Source organism: Dermacentor albipictus, chromosome 2, assembly GCF_038994185.2.
Source record: "Dermacentor albipictus isolate Rhodes 1998 colony chromosome 2, USDA_Dalb.pri_finalv2, whole genome shotgun sequence".
Classification (NCBI taxonomy): domain Eukaryota; kingdom Metazoa; phylum Arthropoda; class Arachnida; order Ixodida; family Ixodidae; genus Dermacentor; species Dermacentor albipictus.
The window spans coordinates 35,037,216-35,055,693 of record NC_091822.1 but is presented as its reverse complement, the minus strand read 5'-3'; the positions used below and the strand labels follow the sequence as shown (position 1 = coordinate 35,055,693).

Sequence of the window (18,478 nt, the reverse complement as noted above, 5' to 3'; positions counted from 1 at the left end):
CTACAGCCACTTCGACAACAATGACCAATCTCTACAGACTCGAAAGCAGCCTTTGCATAGCCTTTGCACGAAAAGCACTAAATTGAGCAATTACATTTTCGTCCACTACACCACTACCTACACCACTTGGCATATCACCCTGTACACGCAATAGCATTTCAGTGGCTTCCAGGACGGTGCGGTATAGCAGGTAATGAGAAGGCGGATGACGCAGCTCGCAAAGGCCTTGGTCGTACAAAATTTATCAAATCTTTTTTTTTTTCACTGAACATGAAGCTGCTGCTTTGGCGAAGCGATATCTACTCAGTGAACGGCGTAGACACTTTCAGACATTTCAAGTTTTTATTCAACATCGATCGAGAACTCCTATCAAGGCTACCACAATGTCTACCACAGCATCTGGAGACTCTCTAACACCGGCTTTGACAGAACGCTGCATACAAGAATAACATTCTTTTCTGCAAAGGCCAGACAAGTCCATGGTTTGACAACTGTAACGTGGTAGACCTAGCTTACAGAGACGAGCGACATTAATATAAGATGAACATGGAGGAGCTCGACTAAGGGCTCTTGACATTGACACGGATGTTGGGTCCCTAGCCTTTCCCATCAAAACAGCGAAAAGCCCGGGATTTCATTTCCTCATAAATTGAATAAATGTTTACTGTCTAAACTATGACTCACGCAGGTCGTGTCTTCAAGACTGTGATATTATTTCATTGTGCATTCACCGTCTACATGCGTCGCTTCGGATACTCACCCTACTACTGATAACATAATACGACCTGCATTTTTGTTATTTTAGTTTCTTTTTCCTTCTGCCAACCTTCTTTTAGGGGCTTTTGTATCCTTCGTCCCGTTGCCTGCAGAGTAGCATGTAGGAGAAAACACACTGGCTAAACATTCAGCATTTTTCAGCATTCTCAATGAAGAGCTTTCTCTCTCTCTCTCTCTCAAAAATTACATCCAATTTATCCGCGTAGACACCGCAAGCAGCAACTTGAACTCTGGATAAGTAGCATGTTGGTAAGACGGCATCTCCAATGACGGCGAGAGTACGTGGACGTGTAGCAGATTGATAGGCAAGAGGAGAGAGGAAAGCTCGCCGATACCGTAGTCAGCGGTTGCATCGCGCTGTTGTAGGAAATCGGTACGTTGTGAGCGGATTAAGCAAGTACTCTAAATTCGGCTTTGCCACCGGAAAGACCTCTGGTCTTTCCGGTGGCAAAGAATGCTTGGGCTTTAGTAGACAATCCACATCCGGCCCCTGTATTGCCATTGTACCAATTCAGCCGGAATGGCGGGAACGAACGCGCCTCGACGAAGCATTGCAGTCGAAAGGCAATGCCAGCTGCCGAAGTATCACGTGAGGCGCTGCGCGAAGGGACAGTGCATCGCCACGAAGTTTGTCACCGTCGCTGTCGATATCGCAAGTCTGTGTTATGCAGTCATTCCTTTTCCACACAAGCTCTCGCTTGCGTTCTGACTGCGCCCCAGAAAGCCCAATGAAGACGAACCAAGCGTTCCAACGTGCTAACTCACCCGCGGGATGTCCATAACTCGTGAGGACACTCACCAGCGTTCAATTGGACATTGGGCCAGCCTAAAATCTGAAATAGTCCCACACCCAGGCTTTAAACTGGCTCACTCCCAAATTTTAGTTGGTCTACCCTCAAAATTCTACTTCTCTCATCCACAATTGAAGTTGATCCAACCCGAAATGTCAATTGGCCCATCCTCAGATTTCCAAGTGACGTGCGGCCAGATTTAAGTTTGCCCACGTTCAAATTTCAAATTGTCCCTACCACGAAATTTAGATGATCTCACTTGTAATCTAAGTTTGCTTTAAATTCAAGGTGGCCCAACAGAAAATTTCAAATTGGCCGAACTCCTAACTTCTAGTTGACCCACCATCAAATTTTGATTGGTCCAGAGCTACTATGAGCTTCCCCATGCATTTTCTTAGGAGCCCAGGTATCTATGAGTATTCTGTTTTCATTTTTTACGTTAAACTTTTCCTTATCACTGAAAAGTGCATTTGATTTTGTATTTACACGCAATAGTGTCGCGATTAACTTTTCGTCTAAGCAAATTACTAATGTATTTGCAAATAGAAGGCATTAGACGTTCCGCGTGACAGGGTTGGGCAGCTCGCTAAAGAATACTTAAATTAAATGTTAGTTACTTCATTCACAGTTTCGCTACTGTCTTCTTCTATGTCATTACTACACGACATCTCTTCATAGGTGCTTTTTTATGTTATTGTCGTTAATGACGACTACACACAAATATGGCGCGAGATCTTTAGAGTTATGTGCAGAAGATGAACGAGCAATTCGAATGAATTTTTTTTCTGTAGAGACAGATTTTTCGCGTTGCTGTGCTATGACCAATACAATGTCCTTCTCCTGCATTCTAGACATGCAGTGGAGAAGTCTGTCGATATTACCACTGGTCGTAGCTACAAGCTAAACTACATACTGTTTTCCTCTGAACTCCAGAGAAGACAGAACCTTTGATCAGTAAGGAAATAAATCAGGTGGCATCAAGATTACTCTTGTCCATTCTTTACTTTGCCTATTATGAGAAGTACATTCTTTTTTACCGATCTATGTATTCGCAGGGTGCTGAAGCCATGCACGTGTAGGCTACTGGACAAACGGGAACAGCAATCAGGCACAAATACATGTTTGATTACACTGCTTTTTAGACTTGAATTAGATGGAGGCCACATAACTGAAGACACATCTTGCTCATTCTGTACGTGCTGACCTCCGCCTTAGTCAACGCTTCCTCTCCCACATCTGTAAATACGCTGTGTAGATGTTTACATAGATATGAGAAAAAAATATCCATGCTTATATGAGGAGCAATGACCATTGATGAGCAAGTAAGCCAAGCTATGAGACACGGAACGTGTTCGAAGCAACACACTGCTTGACCTTTAAATGTGGACCTGCCGATACCATCCCATTGATAAAAGGATGAAACAGACAGTGAAAATATACAATAGGCCGCGATGGTCCTTGAGCAACGAAAAACTATTTGATATGCAATTTGTTGCACGGGGCCACAAAAATATATATACCTGCAGCTAGCGGAAACGGCGCGATTACGTCACCGTAAGTACTTACCACGAATGTAAGGCATCTACTGAAGCTGAAGACTAGTACCTTCTTTACCTTAAACAAATATTCATATTCTGTCTGTCTGTTTTTGCCCTTACCACAACAAAAAAACGCAATGATATTTACTATGTCGACACAAGTGGGTCGCTAATGCTCACACTGTATTGCAAGGTGAGAAGAATGAGCCCCTTACGTTGTCTTGGATACACTAACTATGACGTATATCACAATGTCGCTTTTAAATAGTAGTTAAACTTGCCTTTCAAGCGTTGCAATATTATGAGCGAGCAAAATAGTACTTTGAGGAGCACCTCTGTGATTTTACTCCTTGACTGCAGTCCTCTATCTTAGAGTGCAACCTGTGTTGTTATTCCTTTGCCCACCAAGAGGATGTCTGATTGACGGTGACAGCTATAAAGCCCATCAGCTTTTGCTCTGGTTGTGTCCATTGTCCACTTCGCTTGCCTGAAATGCGGCAAAATGTGGCCAGAAATAGCCAACATTTTAACAAGGAAGCTACATGTGGCACATCTTCTTGAGTGTAATACACACCTCTTAGCTTCCTATTTTATCGTTCAAGACTGAAGATCTATGTTTGCCATTCAATTACAACTTCATTTATAATGGGTTCGTTGTGGGTCATCCCCAGTGATAAGCGACCAGATGCAATCTGGGGTCCCTGGGGGCCCGTGCGCGAGGTGGCATACGCGAGAATTTTTACATAGCGTGCATAACAAATAGCATAGTGAAAACAGTACCAATAGCAGAAAGAAGTTCAAAGCAGGAAAGGAATAAAAGGAATGGAATGACATAAGATCCGTTAAATATAAGAAAAACCCACCTTTAAGAGACGAAGGAACTACAAGGTTATTTTTAACTGCTAATGTTGAAATCCAGGAAGCGGAGCCGAAGTAGAGAACGTCTTCTTTATTCGACGCTTGCAAAAACAACTAAAAAAATGCAGGCGCGCTCGGCTCCACGCTCGTTTCTCACTTCGTCTTCTTCTCTTCTTTTTGGAGCATAATATTCAACAGCTTCCGGCCGAACAATTTACCTGTGCTTGTTTCTTTTCAAGATGGAGCTTGTCCAGCAGATTCTAGGTGGTACAACATCTGTGCCGGTCTCCACAACGTGTTGCAATTAGAAGGGCGCATTTTGCATGAGCGAACTTTGCCGTCGGCAAAGCCGTTGGCACCATGAGCACTTTGCTTTGCTCGTGGTGGAACCATTGCTGGCAAGTGTCTTCCTGATGGGCGCAGGTGTCGCAGTGGAAGCCTTCGCAGCCAGCATTGCTGACGTGCTGCTGGTGCATGCGTCGGGTGTTATGTGACTGGCCTGCCCTGGCCCCGGCCCAGACAGCATTCCTAGCCCTCCAGGGGTTAAAGGTGGTGGCTGCTGGGGTGAAGGTAATTCATTTTCAAGGCCTGGCGAGCTGTTGGGGGCGGCCATGGCTTGAGGCTGTCGTGGAAGTGGCATTCGCTCCACCTGGACAACGGGGGCCAGTGTGTGGTTGTTGCGTTTTAGCCTTTTCACCCCACTGCTGTGCATTCCTGACAGTGAGGACCCAGATGGAGCCGTTGCTGTTGACGACGGGCGTCCGACAGGCCCGCTCGAGTGTCGCGGGGCGGAAGACGATGACGTTGAAAATGCCGATGATGACGACAATGACAAGGAGCTGTGCCCCGACGACTTCCCTCTAGCCGCCGGGTGGAGCACGGCCGTGTCAGCAGTGTGGTCACCCCGACCAAAGGTGTCAATGCTCCTGTGCCGCTGCTCCTAGTGATTTCGAAGAGCCTGTGGTTCTGTGACTGAGTTACATATTTCACACACAACTAAATAGAATAAGTCATCCCGTGCTAGACAAAATCCGAAAAGTTTCATATCCTCTTTACTTAATTTCATGGCATCCCTTTCTCTTTTGACTGTCTCTGCCTCTGTATCAGCTTCTTCGTTTTCTGGACTCCTGAAGCAGATAGTTGCGGACCAAAAATTTCATGACTGTCTTTCAGTATCCGACACACTATTAGTGGCCGCCATTCTGTGAAGATCTTTCAATAGTTTGGCAGTAGAACGGTATTTGTCTTCTACCAGTTGCAAGTGGTGTCGCAGAGTTGCAGCAAGGAGAAAGGGACTGTTGCAGGCAACAAAAGGAACCCTTGTCATGCGCAGTTCTTCAGTATTGGCAGACCCTTCTTCAAACCAGAAGTAACGAAGCGCGTCTTCGTCATGTTCCGCTAGGAATACTTGAAGAAACGCTTGTTCGATGTCGGCAGAAATTCCAATCTTGAAGCTGCGAAACTTCATCAATAAGTCGAGGATGTTGGGGCTCAAATTCGGCCCTGTACACAAGACGTCATTGAGTGAAGACGACTCCGTAGCATGAGAAGAGGCCTCGGATACCACCCGTACTTCAGTCGTAGTTCTGTCGCGTCGCACTACTGCTCGGTGTGGCATATAGTACGTGATATGTTCACTCGTACTGTCCATTGGGTCCTTCTCAGCGTAGTCTTTGCTATAGTAGCTCCTAATGGCAGTGCCATATTCCTTCTGAAACTGGTTCTCGATGTGGTGTTCTCTGCAAGGACTCCAGACTCTTTAACGTGATATCCCGGTTATTTTTAGGCTGGGAACAATTGCTGCGCCACGGCAGTTCAACTTTATCACCACCATTGCTTCTAATAGTTGTTTCCACAAAGTTCTTCAGGACGTGTTCGTCATCTTTCGAAAGTCTGTCTTCGTTAGTCAGTCCCAGATGTTCTATTTCCCAGGAAGACCTCAGTTGTTGGGAAACATTGGCTTCCGTTAGGCATATGTTGAAGTTCCTTACGGTTTCCGGCTTGTAGAACTTTGGTGGACTTCTGGTATCTCCATGAAGTGTCCATCCCATGATAATTTCGATGGCGGTCAAGGAGTCGTCCAGTCGATTAATTCTAGCACTGATGAGCTGCCAGTAATAGTCTGCACCTATAAGGACGCTTATTCCAGGCTCAGGCGAGACTTGAACTGCGTTGACGTCAGCCGAACGTAAGTTCTTGCTTTTCAACTTTGCAAGGACATTTGTATCTGTCAATGTTGACAAGTCATTGCATATTTCGGGAACTTCTATCACCTCTACTTCAAGTGAGTTTGAGTCGTACTGGCTATACAGCGTGACTCGTGCTCTCCGATAATATTTCCGCGTTGCTGAAACGTTTCCAAATCCCGAGATTGTGAGCTGCTCTTCGGCTAACACAGTGGCTTTTAGCTTCCTAGACAATTCTTCCGTGATAAAGCTGCATTGACTGCCACCATCAATCAACATTCTTACAAAGCATTTGCTTCCAGTGCCCAGAGCCCCAACTTGGGCGGTCTGCAGAAGAACTGTGCACTTTGGCGAATCTGTTGACGAGCTGGAAACAGTTGTCTGCGTTTCCGTATTCTTCTGCTTCCATTTCGGGTCGCACATTGTGGTGATATGTCGCCCCTTGCATTTCTCACAGCTTAGTCTCTTCCAGTTTCGGCATTCCTTAGCTTTGTGAAATTGTCTAGCGCAGCGGAAACAGCATCCTAATTTCCGTAGTTTCTGCTTTTTCTCGTCTAATGTTAGTTCCGTTGGGCAGACATCCACCAAGTGATCTTTGTCTCCGCATAATATACAACTCTCTGTAGTCAGTTTCACAGTTAGCATAGGTGCAGAACCTTGGAAATGCTCATTAGATTTTCGTTTTGCTGTTGACACTTGTTCTCTTTTGTCAGAAGTCATCCCGGAGTTCCCGGCTTCTTACTTCAAGACTCAAGAAGTCTAGAAGAACAGACATTTCACTTAGCCTGACACTAGTAACGCCTCTATTTGTCGGAGACAAGATGCGCTTACTATAACGGAGTACGAATTCTTGCGGAAGATTTTGTATTGCAGCAGTTTTCAGAAGCACTCCTGATTCTTTTTCTTGGACGCCAAGGCTATGCAGGGTTCTTACGCGAGTCTGCACTTCTTCATGCAACCTTTGAAGCCCTTCGAAATCTTTGCAAGAACGAACTTTACGTAGGTTTAGCAGGCGACGCATGTGGTCGTTAACAATCAGTGACTTCTGACGGAATCTTTCTTTGAGAAGTTCTATAGCTGTGCTATAGCTCTCGTTAGTTGTCGACAGGCCGCTGATGACACCTTCCGCTTTACCCATCAAGTAGCTCCGAAGATATTTCAATTTGTCTACGTCTGTAATATATCGGTTCTGGTGAATAGTAGACTCATATTGATCCCAAAATTCTGGCCATTTAATGGGGTCACCATGAAACTTCGGCACATCGAGCTTCGGTAGCTTAACGTGTGCGCGTGCTTGACGAAAGTCAGCGTGAGATTCGCGCGTAGTCCTTGGTTGCTAATCGGATAAAATGCGTTCAGTGCGGGATTTCGCGAAGACGATAGATTCTTGATACTGTCCGACGCTTTGAAGCTCACCCTCTAGGTTATCATCGGTAACCTGCTCTTCTACATGGTTATCAAGGTCCGTAAGCATAGTTTCCTTTATCTTCAATAGGTTAAGATGGTCGGTCAGATCACCATATGGCGTTGGTTCCGTCTGCATAAGAGTTGTCATGTCGTTGATGATCCTGGTGACCGCCGCTCGCACGGTAGCACGCTTCCATCGTAGTCTTTCCATGTCGTCACGTCGGGAATGGTAGGCTTCGTGATGACGTAGATCGTTCTTCGATTCTGTCGCAGCGTCGTCTCGTTGATCGCGTCGGTCGGTCGTCCTCTTCAGGTAGCTCGCTTCATCGTCAGGGGTCTTCAACTGTAAATGTGAAATCCTGGTCACGGCACCATATGTTGAAAACCAGGAAGCGGAGCCGAAGTAGAGAACGTCTTCTTTATTCATCGCTTGAAAAACAACAACAAAAAAATGCAGGTGCGCTCGGCTCCACGCTCGTTTCTCACATCGTCTTCTCTTCTTTTTGGAGCATAATATTCAACAGCTATGAACGTATAGAAAGCCATAAGTCCATACTAGAAGTATTAGGCTTAGTAATGACATAGAAATAATTAACTAAGGAATATCATCTATGGGTACAAATACTAATGTTTCATCGAAGACCGTAAAAAACAAATAAAAGCACACATTGCACTACAGAGGCAAACCGAAAGAAGACGGCATTCAGGTGCATGAAAATGCACCACAATACTTTCAACCATACTGTTTTCTCAGAAATCGAGTTTTCCCTTCAGAAGGATGTGCTGAAAGTGTATAGAAGTCTTGCTGTTTACATTATGGAACCTTCACGGCATGTTCGAAGCAACCTCCCTGGGCCAGATCACATCGTGAGAACATGAGTGCCTGCAGCAGTTATATACTCAGATTATCTCTGGGACCGTTGAATTGCACAAATCATCCGGAACCATATGAAGCGATCCAGAAGGGACCCTTGACCCCCAGTTCCTGCAAATCACTTGCTGTAGCCATCAACAAAATTAGCGCGCATGATCGAGGCCAGACCGTGCAACGACTGTGTGCGGGCCTTGGCTGATCAAACTAACGCAAACACGAAAGTTGCCGGATGCCTACCTGGCGCATCAGTTGTTTTCTAAGCACTCAGTCCTCGCGGTCCAGTGACTGCCTGAATGTACACCATGAGCAAACGAGCAGGAAATACCTATCAAATGGGAAGCTTGATTCACCTACACTACATCTCTAGCCTTCCGAGTGGCGCCTGACAAAGGCAAAAATGGTGAAAGTCAGTGGGGCTATGCTAATCTAGGTACAACCAAATTAGGAAGACCCACTATGCTTCAACAAAAGACACTCTCTCACCAGAACAGGAATTGGCCTCCCTGGAAGACCCACTAAGCTTCAACAAAAGACACTCTCTCACCAGAACAGGAATTGGCCTCCATAGTATTTGGCCACCCCCTCCCATGTGACTCATTTGATTAACCAATGGCCTTCAGTCCCCAGCAGTTGCGAAGCATCTGACCAACGTAGCGCTGAGACCTGTCGTGCAGCACAGGCTGCTAAGAATACCTGAACCCACACAGGCCGCCCATGATAACTGACCCTGGCAAGATTTAACACCGGAACTCTATAGCTTAGCATGAATCCTTGAGGTACTATGCGGTATGGCTTGGGATACACTCCAAAACAAAATTACACCCTTTGGGTCGCGTGTTGCCACGCAACAATAAACGTCATCTGTGTTGTCTGCATTTATTTCCTTTAACGTTGCGAGCCCGGTACTTCCCAGTAACGAACGGCATGCGCGTTATCAGCATGACATAGCATTCCCGACAGGAAAGTATGGGGCGCGGCGTTTTCAAGAAAGGAAACGCAAAATGCAGATGTCGATTATTGTTGTGTGGCAGATATACACCTCAAAGGGTGTACTTTTGTCTGAGAGTGTATTACTGGAAGATAGGTCCACCTATCGAAACGTTGGCCAGCCTGTCTGAGGTACTTCAACCCTGTTTAAAAAAGTTTATACCACAGTGGCCTTAGTAAGGTTGCATGAACTGTTCAAGCTTATACAGTGCGAAGAAATGGCCAAGCCTTCTGCTACAGAGGACTTGCAGATAAGACGCAGTGCGGAGTAATATTCCTTATTCATAAATACATACACTGTAAACGAAAATAAACCCACCTTGGAGTTTTTAACAGCTGATGTGCGCTATAACCTTCCCTCCTGAAATATTTACTCCGATGTATGGGAGCAAAACAGCGCCATTCCCTCGTTTCACTCTACTGGCTAGCTGCGGGAGTATTAAGGCGACATGAAGCTTTTTAACTCCGCTTCAAAATCTTGTTCTTCCGTGAAACTCCGACAGGGAGTTTTAAAAAACTCCCCTCCGCCGAAACTGGTTGGTCACGCGGCGCTTCCCATGAGGCTGTGCGCCTTGCCAGCGACCGGGTGCGTTCGGCGGAGCCGGCAGTGCTCATGGCTGACGGTTTGTTTACATCTGTGAAGTGTCGTTCCGTGACAGCGTTTCGTCAATTTGTTTCCAGTATTTCCTTCCAGAAAGTGTTATAGGCATGCCTGAAGCTCACTGTAGCTCAGATTCAAGTACGTTAGCGCTGATCACTTTGCTGACAACGATGAATGCAAGAGCAACGTTTTCAAGTGCGGAGAAAGGCTTAGGTATACCTCGAAGCTGCTGACTGGCTCGTGTTGTCGGTTCAGGTTCTGACTGCGTTTTCGTGCTGCGTGACCCTGGCTTGGGTTCTTCAGTGCGTGAAATGCGACTTGTATGTCCTTGTGAATACATGCTGACAATGTCCGGTGTAATGTTTGAAAGGACCGTGTAGCAGTGGCAACAGCAGCCACTGTTCAAGCGACGACATCCATGCTAGTCGCGCATGAATGGCGTACCCCAAGTGCGTTGCGGTGCTGTGTTGCCAGTGAGAAAGACCGGAGTGCAAGCAACTGTTTTTATGTATCTGTGAACGGATATCCTCGCCCGAAGAAAACCGGCAGGACATAAGTATGCGTACTGTAAATAAAGCTTCTTATTGAGCGATGTGAATCGAATTGTTAACGCGCATATAGGTTTTTGTCACGTCGTTGCTTCCGATATTGCATTAACATTACGCTCCATCCGAGACACTGATTTAGACGCATGCCTGCTGGCTCCGAGTTTAAGGATTCACTCGGCAGATCAGCAATGTTGCTCCTTTTCACAACCGAGAGAGATTGCTTGGACGCAGAGCAAGTAGTGCGGTGTATAAAATGTATGACTGCGCATTTTTTTTGTGTTACGTCGGCTGCTGCGGGTCATGCTCACACGTAATAATTTCTTGCTACGCTGCCACTATATCGCAAAAATTTAATTTTGCTATGAAGCACACGCACACACATTTTACTTGCTTACGGTAACTAACGCACAACTTTTTAGGCCGCGAACGCCGGCAGTGTGCGAAGTCATTTCAGCACCATAGAATGGCATGATAATTTTGAAAAATTACGCCATTAACATTTTCTCTCTCACTATTCTGTATTAACAGTTTTGCGTTGATTAAGGTATTCTGTTAATTTCAGCGAGGCAGATCTCGTATGAACGAGCATGTGAGTCGCAATTCTGAAAACAGCACAGCTGCTCCCTAGGCGGTTTCGAGGCACACAGTATCGTGGCTATATATACTGGCACCACTGCTTCTTGAGTATCGCGTGTACGTAGGATGTCTTTCAAATTTCTGCATTGGGTATTTGTGAAATGTTTATGTATGTCATGATATATGTGCTTTCATTGACTTGTCGAATTTGACGCGGTCTCGTGTGCGTATTTCGAAATTTGACCAACAGCCTCTGCATGTAAAGATGTTCGCGCAAACTCACGCGACGCCTCTTTTTATACTCCCGTTGCACCTCGAATAAACCCCGTCCATTGCAAAGCAAAAAATAAAGAAAAGACAGAAAAATAAACTCTCATAATTCCACGCAAAAATTCCGCTCGCACGGAGTAAAAATTCTACTCCGATCATACGGAGCATAATAAACTCCGAACCGGGGGATCGCTAGAGGACAAGCATTATACTCCCACCTCGGAGTTATTTCCTTTTACAGTGTAGTGGGATGCATTGCCGAATTCTACAACATTAATGAAAGGGTAGCAGTAGTCGTAGCAAAACTTAATGAGAAGTTTATATTAAAGTCAGTGCAAGCCGATGCTCCGACTTCCAGTCATGATAGAGGTGAAATAGTATAGCTTTAGGAAGATGCTGAATTAGCGAAGAGAAAAGTTCAAACTCAATGTACTCAAGTCATGGCCTACTTCAATGCAAAAGTGGGGAAAAAGCAGGATGGTGAACAAGCAATTGGCAACTTCAGCGCCGATTCTAGGAACGCTAGAGCCGAGATGTTTGTAGAATCAGCGGAAAAGAATAAGCTGCGAATAGCGAACGACTTCTTCGGGAAACGTTGGATCTAAAAGTAGGCGTGGAAAAGCCCGAATTGTGAAACGAGAAATGAAATAGAATTCTTACTTTCTGTCGATCCCAGAAAAGTGCAGGATGTAGAAGTGTTAGGTGAGGTAAAGTGCAGTGATTCTAGCTTAGTGAGGGCTAGCATTCTCCGCAATTTGAAAACAGAAAGAGTAAAATTGGTCAAGAAGAAACAGGCCAACCTAGACGCAGTAAGAGTAGAAGCCGACCAATTCAGGTTGGCACTTGCAAACAAATATGGTGCCAAGATGACATAGAGGCAATGAATGAAACCGTAACTAGGCTGGCTTGAGATGCAATTTAAGTGGGAGGTAAGGCACCAAGGCAACCAGTAGGTAATCGCTTCCGAGTAACAAAGGACCTCATAAATAAATGACAAACAATGCAAGCGTGCAACTCAAGATGCCAGCTAGATTTCGCGGGACTGTCAAAGCTGATCAACAAGGAGAAAATAAGGTGTGCTCGAAATTGTAACGTGAAGAAAACAGAGGAAACAGTAAAGGATGGATGCCGCATGAAATCAGTGAGAACGAAAACTTGCCCTCAGACCAACCAAGGTGTATGCACTGAAATATACCCATACAAAAATGCTTCCTTACTTTCTTTAGAACTTTTATCAACATCCTATCAACTTTAGTAACATCCTATTGACTTTTACTTTTTAGTAACGTTTGTCAAAAGAAAGTTGGTTACTTCTTTTCTAACTTCAGTATGTAAAAAGAAAGTTACTAGAAAGTTAAGACACACTATTTTAACTTTTTAAAAACACGATTCAATAGGAAGGTAATAAAAATAATTATGTTCTTAAAGTACATAACCCAAGTTACAAAACATGCATGAATATTATTCAATAAGGTTATAATTATTCAGTGAACATAGCTGGTGCAAGACAGTGTTGTTTCATGGACAGGTGTAACTTTCCACAATTTGCAATCAACTTTCTAGTAACACTGGTTACTACAAAGTTGTTAAAAATGATTTAGTGAAAAATGAACATATAACAGCATCTGAACTATAAATGAATATGCAAAGACTGGCTGCATTAAAAAAAATGTTTTTTTTTGCACAGTAACTGTTTTCCTAATTTTTAATCAACTTCCTAGTAACAGATGATAGCAGAATGTTCACAGAAAAAAAATGCTTCTAATACCGGACGCTAAGAGAAAATATGGTCTCACCAATTCAAGATGTGGGCACGTATTCTCGAAAACACGAGAGCTAGTGCCATGGGAAGCGTGTATATGAGCGGTGATCATGAATTTGTGCTCAGTAGGTGTCAAAGAAGCCCGTAGGCCATGCACCACCGCACTAGACGGCGCGCTGATCGGCTCGTGTTCGCCAACTAAAGCGGGAGACACACGGTCCGATTTGGTGTCCGATCCGGCGTCTGACGCGCCGAAACTGCAGCCCGAATCGAGGTGTTTTGCCGTGCCGAAGCGCCGGATCGGACGTCCGGCGTGCGACAAACCGGGCAGATTTTCATCGTTCGACGTGTCCGACAACTGCACCGTCGTCTGGCCGCAGCCATTGGCAGCGCGGCTGGCATGTGACGTTCTCTGACGTTCCCTCCACGGAGGCGGTGCTGGCTTTCCGGTTTCTCGCAGTTATTCTTTTTCCTTGCCTGCTGCAGTTTGTTTCTGACATGAAATAGTTACCAGTTCAGTAAAATTATCTCGAACGTGTGCCTGTTACGCAAACCAGCGCCTTGTACACTAGCGCTAAGCTACTGGTGAGATCGGGAGCCGCGACGCGAGGGCATTTCGCGAGCAGACATCACACATCGACCGTCTGAGCGAGGCCGCTTGCACGTTTGCCCTTCGCAACGACTGCGTCGAGTAAACCAATTGTATTTAATTACGGCCGACCTAAGTGTACAGTGTTCATTGTTTTGGCAAAAATAAGCACTCTTCGACGAGCTCGGACTGGATCGCAAGCGCCGTCGGCTGCAGCGTCCGCCTAGCTATGCCTACCGGCCCTATCGCTGGCTTTAGCGGAGCCGTCAGTGGACAACGCGCCGTCGTGAAGTGTTCTGTCACTCACAGGGGCATAAGTTTATCGACAGCCTTCGCGTAAAGCGAAGCAGTGTGGTGCAGAGTTGTATATATTGCGTTTCTCGACGTGGATATCAACTCAAGCTGGGGAGTTGGATGTGGGCGGAGCTTACGCGCCGCTCATGCCGTAGCATGCAGCGCCGCACGTCGGATCGGACACCGAATCGTACCGCGTGCGTCTGTATAGCTCGCTCATGGTTCGGCTGAAGTCCCCGTATACACTTTATAAATAAGGAAGCCTACCTAGGCACTGTAAACCCAATTATTGGGGCCTAAATGCCTCTCCGCCTCCTACTACGGCTTCCTTTGAGTGACAGTCTGATCTCGAAGGCCATGCTTTTGCAACCTGCATGCACCTGAAGCAATTGCGAATCTTGAAGGCAACATCCGCTTAGTTTTTATTATATATACATTTCCTTAAACTTCGTATCACAAAGTACAAAGTACACACTTCTGGACCAAATAAATTTATTAAAAGACTCTATCAAATGTTATTAGGAAAAAACACGCAATTTTTTCATTTAAGATACATTTTTCTAAAAAACCGCAGAGTGGCGCTACTGTAGTATTTGTTTGGTCGACACACCACGTTGGTTGTCGTAAGTGCTCCCTGCAGTGAGGTGGTATTTGAGGTAAATTTTAGAAGTGCCTAGACAAAACGTGCTGCTTGTTGTGTGCAGTGACCATCCCAAACCCTCCGGACTCGTGTAACGCCATTAGTTCGCCGTGTGTTTCGAGCGATCCACCAGTGTCGTCAGTGAGTGCCCTAGTACAGCTCCCGTCCGAACTGCCTTTGTTCTGCCGAGCTGCTGCCGGCGCTGTTCTGCCGAGCTGTTCTGCCGGCGCTCTCGTCAAAAGTCTGGTACTGGGGCTTCGAATTGTAGTGTTTGGAAGACTGTTGAAGGTTGTGCTTTTGTGGAGCTGGAGTTCATCGGCAGTTCTACAGTGCTTGCGCCAGAGAAACGTCGGTGCTTCTGTACCTGTTAGACGAAGGAGCGTTTGCCAAGTCTTGAAAGGTAAGCAAGTTTGGCGCTTGCGCGCGTTCTTGAAGCTTATGATTTGCGTAATGAGCGTTGTGTAACTAGCTAGAGCAAAGCGCTTTCCTATCGTATGTTAGCCATGTTGCTGTGCACATTTAGCAAGCAATTTCGCGAAAGCTTCCTCTGATGTTACAGCGTACTTGCATTCTGCTACCCGCCTTGATTGCTATGCCTGAATGGGCACACAATTATGAAAACACATTGAAAGTTTGTGTTCGTTCGGCAGTGCGTAATAATTTGAAGACTGCGATTTTGTAGCAATACTTACCCCTCGATTCTATATCACTCTTCTCGCCCACCGCTAACGGCCGGCAGCTGCAGTACGTAGCACGGGCCGGGGCGTCGGTCAGCCTACTAACGAATAGCGCAAAGGAATACCATCGCTACAAAATCGCGGTCTTTAAATTATTACGCAAATTTTGTGCACAATGAGATGTTATAAACACACCTTGCATGTACATGAAAAAAAGGTTTACAACAGAGATGACATATATGCATGGGCACATATATGTGTCAATAAAATACTCGAGCCTCTTTCTGCCTACAGAAAAAGAAGTTATGTCTTACTCGAGGGCATGGCTGCTTGTAATAATGAACCTCTAAGGGAAGGTTTTCTCTAATCCCTATTTTTGATATCTAAATGCTTATGTGGCATGTACAAACTGCTTGCATCCATTTCTCATTGGGATGAGCTGTCTGAAATTTATTTTCAGTAATAATTGCAATAATTAACTACTTTCACCTGTCTTCTAATGACTAAAGTTCTATGCTTCTACCTTGACAAACCTTTTGTGAAATTAGTTTGATGAGGCCCAATATACAGCGCTTTCTAAATTGAAGGTATCAGTACCTATTAAAGACTACGCTAACTATGAAAATGCTGCTTGCGTATATTGTTTATTCACTCTGTCAGACAAAATCTTTACACCCAAGTGCAGTCAGTAAATTTAAAAGTGCATGCCTGCAAGGGGAAGTCAGAATTGTATTTGAAGACAATTGCATCTTGTTTGATAGTTCTTGAGCACTTGTGCGCCACTAATCGAGCACAGCTTGGCCCTATACTCGATGAGGCTTGAAGCTTTCAATGTCTGCTAATCACTAAAACAGCACCAGATCTCACTCTGTGTCAAGGGGTGGCACACATTTGCTTAGTTCTAGGCAGATGCATGTCTTTCTTTCGCATTGAAGTTCCCAATACTTTCTAGTCTTACGTAAAAGTACACAGCTCAGTACAATGCATGTATGGTATACGTAAGGCTGCTTTGTTCTTTAAACCGAATCAACAAGAAGCAGCGACTTCCGTTTTTGCAAACCTTACCCTACTTCCTAAGCATTCCTTGATCAAATGCGTATAAAATGAATCTTTGGTTGTTGTATTCTTTCACAGGTAGACATCGGTGACGGTGTATACGTTGAAAAGGGCCTGCTGAAGAGGCTGTGCCTGGATGCTAACAACTCAGGCTTTCACTTCGCGGAGGGCCTCCTTAAAGCTCCTTTTTCAATAGAAGACGTTGAAGGGAGGTCCTTCTTTGGGCGGCTGTCAAATGCCTTCCACAGAAGGATCTGTTGGATTCCAAGAAGGTCAACACCATAGTAGGTATGTGTCACAAAGAAGCATCTTAATATTCTTTGTGCAGTTTTCAACAAAACTCCTTTCATGCTAATTTCAATGCTATCTTAGGGTATACTCCTTTCTTTCCTGCTAAAATAGCTATTAACCTGATTATAATAGCATATTATAATGCAAGCTTTGCCACCATAACTAGAAAATTGTCATTACTGTTGGCATGTGTATTTTTGTGATAGAGGCCCTGGTCATGTGAATGCACTGATAATATAATATCCTGTCTTGTGGAAAGCTAACATGTTTAGTAACAAGCTCACTTTGACAATGTCTGCCTGCACAACAAAGGCATTTTGTAATCTTGCTGTAGAACGTCCGTAATGCCTGTTCAACTGCTTACATGTTGCTTGTATCATTTCGTGTTTCTTAAGTGCAACATAAAAATCAACTCTTCTATGTACCTGTGCCCAAGCAAAGCTGCAGCATAGTTATGACTGACACCTTGCCTTTCCTAAGATAATTCACACATGAAACTTCCATGTACTAGTCACAATACGAATATCGAAGTTCATTAAACTGAAGTTGATTTACAGGTTTTGTTTGTAGATGACAATTGGTACGATAGAATTTATGTGTCGTGCATCTGTTGGTGTTATGCACATCCATCACGCTCCCAGCTTTAATGCACGAATTCAGTCATTTCATGCATTTTTAGGACTTTGCACAAAACAGCTGGAGATGTTTATAGCTCACAGGATTGAAAGCTTGTCTCTTGTGCACTTCTCATGGCATTTCTTGTCTCATGTCACTGTAGCAAAACTAATATATTGCCTTTTTTCTTCTCGTTTCTAGACTACACAACGCAACATTTCAGCCTACTTCCAGGGCAGCTGGAGAACTCGTCCCCCTTACTAGCCCGGGGATATTAAATGGATGTGTTCAAGCACAAATGGAAACCCGTCTTCTTCTGTTGCATGCCACACCTAGCCACTTGGCAATCACTATTCGCCAAAGACAGATAGTTGACAGGATGTTACTAGCAAGTCGTTAGGATATATAAAGGTGGTTAATAAATAGTCATTGCACAGTTTTTAGGAAGCAAATAAAAATTTTATTCAGAGATAATCAAAGCTTACTTTTGCAATATATAATTGCAAAAGTAATTACCTCTGGATAAAATTTTTATGTACTTTCTAAAAACTGTGAAGCGACTATTTATTAACCACCTTTATACATCCTAACGACTATCTAGTAATATCCTGTCAACTATCTGTGGCGAATAGTCGACAGGATGTTACTAGCAAGTAGTTAGGATGTATAAAGGTGGTCAATAAATAGTCGCTTCACAGTTGACACTTTCTAACGACATAAGATAATAAGCAGTCGGTAAGAATTCTATCGACATTTTATATCTATACTTTCAATTCAATATCGGTGGCCAATAGTCGGCAGGAGGTTACTAGGAAGTTGTTACGGTGTCTAAAGACGTTTTATAGAATGTCGATAGGTTTTAGTAACATTTGTCTAAAGACGGTTTATAAAATGTTACTAAAATTTTTTGTAAGGGTAAGCAAGGTAATATTATCAGCAAACTTGAAGATATAGAAAAAGCAGCGGAAGAATTCTATATTGACCTGTACAGTACCTAAAGTAGCCACGAATGCTCCATCGAAATGGTAATGAACAGGCTACAGAGGCTCCTTCTATAACTAGTGATGAAATCGGAAGGGCATTGTACGATATGAAACGGGAAAAGCGGCAGGAGAGAAGGCAGGAGACTACGAGTTCATTT

The 18,478-nt window shown here is 44.5% G+C and overlaps 1 long non-coding RNA gene across 1 annotated transcript; it reads left to right on the top strand.

Annotated features, from left to right (window-relative positions):
* Positions 1 to 14,592: 14,592 nt before the first annotated feature.
* On the top strand, positions 14,593 to 17,636 carry LOC135920420 (uncharacterized). Its single transcript, XR_010570255.2, has 3 exons — positions 14,593 to 15,098; positions 16,510 to 16,719; positions 17,539 to 17,636. It is a non-coding gene; the product is annotated as an uncharacterized lncRNA (long non-coding RNA).
* Positions 17,637 to 18,478: the final 842 nt, after the last annotated feature.